Below are 6,219 nucleotides of genomic sequence, written 5' to 3'. Positions count from 1 at the left end.
ACTGGAGATTCAGAGGGCTTTTTATATCCTTGGTTAAGAGGTGGATATACACTCTGGCTGGGGAGGTGGGGGGCCATCTGAGAGCATCTAGAAACCCTAATGCATCCAGATTGAAAGGAAGAAAGGAATCTAGATGCTTTTTCCCCCATGGAAAATAGCTGTGCACACGCAGCTGGCAGGTGGCCTTGGTAAGCAGGTTAGGAAGAAGCTGCCACCTGTGGCAGAGCCTTGGCCAGCTGGGCTCTGGGTGTGGCAAGCCGGTCAGCAGGCACTCAGTAGCATTTCCTCTCCCACCACTGAGAACCAGGCAGGAGGCCAGAGGCAGTGAGGGACAGATGGGTTGGGTTTACCTGTCCGGCAGCGTATGGTGTGGCTGTGACCTGGGTGGTTATTGATTAAACTATTGGGTTCAGAAGAAAGGAAGAAGCGAGCTGTAGCACCCAATATATGCACTTTTCTGTATGTGTATTAGACTTTATTAAAAAGTTTATTTGAAGATCACAAAGGAAGGGAAAGAAAACCCTGAGTTAGATATGCTAATATTTGTAAAGTGCTTACTTAGAACAGTCCTGAGTATGTTGCGATCACATAAGTGTTGGTTAAATAAATAAATGTCCAAATGGCATAAAACAAAGTAATAATTTCTAGAGCAAATCTAACCTATAAAATGACCTATGGAGGAAAGAAAACACTTCCATGTCTTTAGACTTTTTTTTTCTACTTGCATATGCACTTTCATTTATAAATCTTTATCTATCTATCTATCTATCTATCTATCTATCTATCTATCTATCTATCTCTCTATCTACCTACCTACCTACCTACCTATCAGAGTTATAAGCTACTTCAGTGCAGAGTGGTCAGGTCTTCCCTGAAGGGTTGAGGTGAGAGTTAAATGTGATATAATAATAGTGGTGGCAGTTTGGGCACTGGGCCCTTATTATGTTGCAGACACGATGTTAACTGCTTTGTACATATTGTCTCCTTCAATCACCACCATAAACCTTTAAAGCAGGCATTACTAGTTCCTTTTGCACCTGAGAAAACTGAAGCTCAGTGAACTTGAGAAATTGCCCAAATTCACAACAAAAGTAAGCAGGGTGATTAGGTTGGTTGGAGCCCAGAGCCAGAGTGCCTAACCACTGCACCGTACTGCCTCTCACAGACCATGCATATAAAGTCCAGGCATAGTGCCTGGCATATAACAGGCACTGTAAATACAATTTTTACAAATACGCTTCATTTTAATCTGATAACACGATAGTTTTAAAAAGATCATCGTTTGAAGATTTTTCAAATTTATTTTTACTTACAGTAAGAATATACAATGAGCTAAAAGAGCAGCTCCTTTCAAATCGTAAAATAATATAGAATTATTTGAATCATTGAGAGTGATGAGCTTCTATGACAGTACACTAGAAGTAGGGAAGTGTGTGTGTGTGTGTGTGCGCGCGCGTGCGCGCGCGTGTGTGAACTGCTGCATTTTCAGGCAAAAACCTTTAACACCCACATTCCTGTTCCCTGTCCCGTGCCTTAAGGCTGGCCTGCGCACGGGAGTCTCAGTTGGGCGCGCCTCTGCCAAGCCGAGACTGAAGGGCTAGCCTCTCTCCCTGTGACGCTGGGCGGCCCACGTTAGGAGGCTATGAATCAGCTGATTTCCTTGGCTGCTCCAACCCCACCTCAAATGGCCACCTCGCACCCGCCCCCCAAACCCCATGGCCAGGACGCCAGCCAAGGCTGACAGCCAAGCCCGACTGCTGCAGGAACACTTTGCCTGGAGCTTATTCGGTGGTAGTCTGGTTTTGCCCAGGCTAGGAGGAGCCCAATTCCAGACCATGCTATCCAGTATTCGGCCGGACTTTTCTTCCCCTAATTCGCACCCAAGCGAAGCCCGCTAGATCAATCCCAGCCAATCCTAGGAAGCCAGCATGCTTCGTAGGTGCAGACAGTAATAGCGGGGACTGGCGCGGGGCAGGAGTGCCCGGCTAAGACGCCAGGACAGGGCAGGGCTCCAGGACCCGAGAGGAAAGGGACTTCTTCCAGCTCTCAAGCGCCCGCTGCCCTCTATTAGTGGGAGAGGAATCCAGCCTCAGCCCCGCGCGGGCGCGGTCGGCGTCGGCGCGCCCCGAAGCCCAGTCCTGGGCATCCGCTGAGCTACATTTGGCTGGGTCTTCCCAGAGTGGGCTGAGGAGCCAGTTTCTCGGTCAACACTAGGTTTCCATGATCTCCACAGGGCCAGGGGAGGAGGGAGGTGGGGGGTGAGAAAACTCAGCTGCCACTGGTTTCGAGTAAAAGTCGCCGCGGTTTTGCAGAGACCGACTTTTTCCTGAGGCGCATTTAAGGCCAAGTAACTGTCTCCTGCCCTCCCTCTCTCCTGCCCCCTCTCCTCCCTGAGTCCCGCCCTCCCGCACACGCTGACCCAGGGACACACCCTACTGCAGCGACGCAAACAGGGCGTTGTTAAAGGGGAACGCCAGGAGCCTCCCACTGCCCCCTTGCTTCGCGCGCGCGCAGCCCTGCAGCGCAGCTTTGGCGGCGCCAGCAGCGGAGCCAACGCACCCGAGTTTGTGCTTGAGGCCACCCTGAGGATCGGGACAGCTGTTCCTTTGGGCTGTAAGTGATTTGGTGGGGAGAGTGAAGGAGATGGGGGAGAAACGTGGGCATCTTCCAGTGAGGGTGCCAGAAAGCGCAGAGCAGGCGCGGGGCTTTGGCCAGGTCCCTGGGGCTTCTGCTTAGGGGCACAGGGTCCCCTGTGTGTTCTGTTTCCCTCCAATGGGGCTTGGAGTAATACAACGAGGAGAGCCTTTATGGTCTGTAAGACCTTACAGGGTAAGGGTGATGGAGCTGGTGTCTGGATAGAGGATAAGGGCGGCCCAGTTTTCGCCTTGCTGAAGAGGCGTTGTCTCTGGGACACACTGGCAAAACAGTCCCTGTGGCGGACATCCCGAGAGTGCTGGACTCCTGTGGTTCCCCAGTTCCCCAGTCTCCTGCCATCGGTTTAATTCAAACCCTCTGGGAGTCATCAGAAATCCTTGTTTATTTCTTCCAGTGCATTCCAGAGTTTCTTTGAATGTGATGCTTGTGGAGAGGAACGGAGGGGCCTGGGATTGGGTACTTTCCAAACTGGGTTATTGAAACGTTGTCTCCCTGGCCCAAGACTCTGCTTAAAATGGTCCCCAGAGTCTCAGCCAGATCTTTCACAGCCATGCATGTCCTCTAACAGGTCATCCCAGCCTTCAGTTCCCCCAAAGTTTAAAATGAGGGGCGAGGACCGCATTACTTGGGATAAATGTCCTGCCGGCTCTGACCGGCTGAAATTCTCGGACTCAGCCTTTTACCCTCTGTCTCTCTCTCCCGTCCGCTGGACATCTACTCCCTTCGGTCCAGGCTCCTGGGCTCCTGTCCCACCGCGCCCAGACCGGAGCTCAGGCTTGATGGGGTCCGTGTCCTGGCTTTGAGTGCCTGGGGTGCAGACTGGACCCCTAGGCGAGCACGTGGGTCTAGCGCAGGAGCAGAATGCCCCCTGCTCCCAGGGGCTGCCTGGGGAAGCGCGCGGTGGACGGGAAGCGCAGGGTCCAGGCAACCCTCCCGAGCCATTCTTTCCTTTCCACACTACTCTGGCTCTGCACCGCCTCTCCGGAGCCGCCAGAGTCTGCGCGACGCTGAGCTGGGGCCGGGACCGTTCCTCTACGCTGGCAGAATTGGGTGGAAACTTGGAGACGAACGGAATGCGGAGAGCACTGGGGTCTGGGAAACCAGCCTCCTCGCCGCTGTCTCCCCCACCGCATGTCACGGCTGTCTCCAGGTCTCAGACGAAATCTGGGCGCCTACTCCCCTCACCCCTACCTCCACCCCATAGGGGAATTCACCATCTGAACCGGGGTCTCGGAGAACTTGACCTCTCACCTTCCAGGGAGGTCGCTGGGAGGCGCTTGGGGTGGGTGGAAGCGTGCAGTGGCCTCTGCTCATATTTTCTGGAAACCCCTCTGTTCCCTGGGTGGTTTTAGACGTGCGAACCGCTTGTTTTGTTTCCAAAAGCAAAAGATGTTCCGTTGCAGGAGGGCCCGGCTGGGAGCTGGGCACTGGGTGCGGGTCCTGCAGGCGGCTGCTGCCCCCTCTCGGCGGCAGGCGGCGCGAAGGCTCCTGACCCGCGCGGGCGGTCGGGCTGCGGGCGCTGGGCCAGGCCCGGCCTTCCGCTAGTGAGCGGGACCCTCCCTCTGCGCGCGCCTCCCTCGCTCGGCCCAGTGCGTTCGGCCTCACGCCCAGCGCTCTCCCCGCAGGCAGAAACTCCGCTGAGCAGAACTTGCCGCCAGGATGCTCCTCCTATTGCTGAGTATCATCGTCCTCCACGTCGCGGTGCTGGTGCTGCTGTTCGTCTCCACGATCGTCAGCGTGAGTGCCTGGAGGGGAGGATCCCTGCGCGGCCCGCCCTTCCCCATCTGGGTTCCCAGCCCGTGCTCCTTCTGGTTCAGGACTGTGTTATTTGCAGACAGTCTCAGACGTCCCAGGGAAGTTTCTGGCAATCTGCCCCCTTCCAGTTGCTTTGAGAAAACGAGAGCAGATTCAGTGATAGGAACGAAGCGAGCGCCGGGCTGGGTTAGCTGCGCAGGTCTCTATTTAAGCCAAATAACTTCAGAGCCGATCTAGGGGTCCACGACCTTCATTTGATAAGATTGTTTAATATTTTTTTTTTCTTGATGCAGCGTCGTTGAAGAAGAGGAGTATTTATGATTTTTTTTTTCTCCAAACCATAGTCAGATGGGTGAATTAATTTATAAAACACCCTTTTAGGACATGAAATTGGAAAGTTAAAATGGGCTTTTCTGGAAAAGAGTTCACAGGTCCCATGTCGGCTTTATGGCATGAACACAACACATTGTTAGTAAAGCTTCCACTGGTAGGAACAGGCCATCAGAGTAACTTCTGTTACAAAACTGTCCAGCCCATTAGATCTTAAAGTTATTTTCTTGGCGATGAAGATGAACAGACATTCAGGCAGTTTTCCAGTGGTGGCTTTCACTTCTTAATTTAAGGCACATTGTAAGCACAATTTTCTTTTTCGTTTTCTTTTCTTTTTTTTTTTTGAGACGGAGTCTCCAGCCTGTCACCCAGGCTGGAGTGCAGTGGCATGATCTTGGCTTACTGCAACCTCTGCCTTCCGGGTTCGAGCCATTCTCCTGCCTCAGCCTGGGATTACAGGTGCCCGCCACCACGCCCAGCTATTTTTTTTTTTTTTTGTATTTTTAGTAGAGACGGGGTTTCACTATGTTGGCCAGGCTGGTCTCGAACTCCTGACCTCATGCTCCGCCCACCTCCGCCTCCCAAAGTGCTGGGATTACAGGTGTGAGCCACCGTGCCCAGCCTGTAAGCATGATTTTCTAGTCTCTGTGAGAAATAATTATGTTGGGGATTTGTGGCTTAGTTTAACATTTACAAGCATCTTCACAGTATCTCCATTGTGCCTGGTGATGATAATATCAGATTGACAGGAGCTATAAACAAGGAAATAGACTCAGAGAGGCGGGCTTGGGGAATGATCCCGAGATGCTGGGAGGAGAGAAGGCTTGAACGCAGGTGTCTTAGGTTGAGTTCATGGCTCCTTCTACTACAGTAAACATCTCTGCACATAATCGTTTCTGTGTGCATGTGGAACTTCTCCATTTACAAGGTGCTTTTAAGTCATGAAACATTGGCTCTTACCATGCAGGGGTGGGCGAGGTGGCTAGGTGGATGAGGGTGCTTTTCGCCATCCCTGGGCCTTTCTCCTTCCCCTTTTCCTTCACTCCTCACTCCCTCCCTGACTCAGGATATCTATCTGATTATCTCTAGCAATGGATCGTGGGCAATGGACACGCAACTGATCTCTGGCAGAACTGCAGCACCTCTTCCTCAGGAAATGTCCACCACTGTTTCTCATCATCATGAAACGGTGAGGCTGGTTTTGTGCTCCGCGAGCTTGTCCTCAGATGCCTGTAACACGTTTCTCAGTCCAGAGCTGGAAACGCTTATTGGAAGACACAAGCCAGAATGTTGTTGCTGTGGTGGGGTGGGATGTGACAGGGAGCCATTAGTCCAAGGAAAATGGGAGGGTTGGTGATCTCGCTGGGGAAGCTGAGATCTTGGGCATCATTGCGATTCACTCTACTTAGAGACATGCCCTTAGCACCCTCCTGATCACTTAGGACAATGCTTTTTGTGATTTAAAAAAATGTCGTCATG

The 6,219-nt window shown here is 52.3% G+C and overlaps 1 long non-coding RNA gene across 1 annotated transcript; it reads left to right on the top strand.

Moving 5' to 3' along the window:
• The first annotated feature begins 2,482 nt into the window (after positions 1-2,482).
• Positions 2,483-5,962, top strand: LOC116464793 (uncharacterized). Its single transcript, XR_004247009.2, has 3 exons — positions 2,483-2,613; positions 4,281-4,392; positions 5,830-5,962. It is a non-coding gene; the product is annotated as an uncharacterized LOC116464793 (long non-coding RNA).
• Positions 5,963-6,219: the final 257 nt, after the last annotated feature.

The sequence above is a fragment of the Hylobates moloch genome, unplaced genomic scaffold, assembly GCF_009828535.3.
Source record: "Hylobates moloch isolate HMO894 unplaced genomic scaffold, HMol_V3 SCAFFOLD_1748, whole genome shotgun sequence".
In the NCBI taxonomy this organism is placed as follows: domain Eukaryota; kingdom Metazoa; phylum Chordata; class Mammalia; order Primates; family Hylobatidae; genus Hylobates; species Hylobates moloch.
Note: the sequence above shows the minus strand (reverse complement) of the source record. Positions and strands in the feature narration are given on the sequence as shown.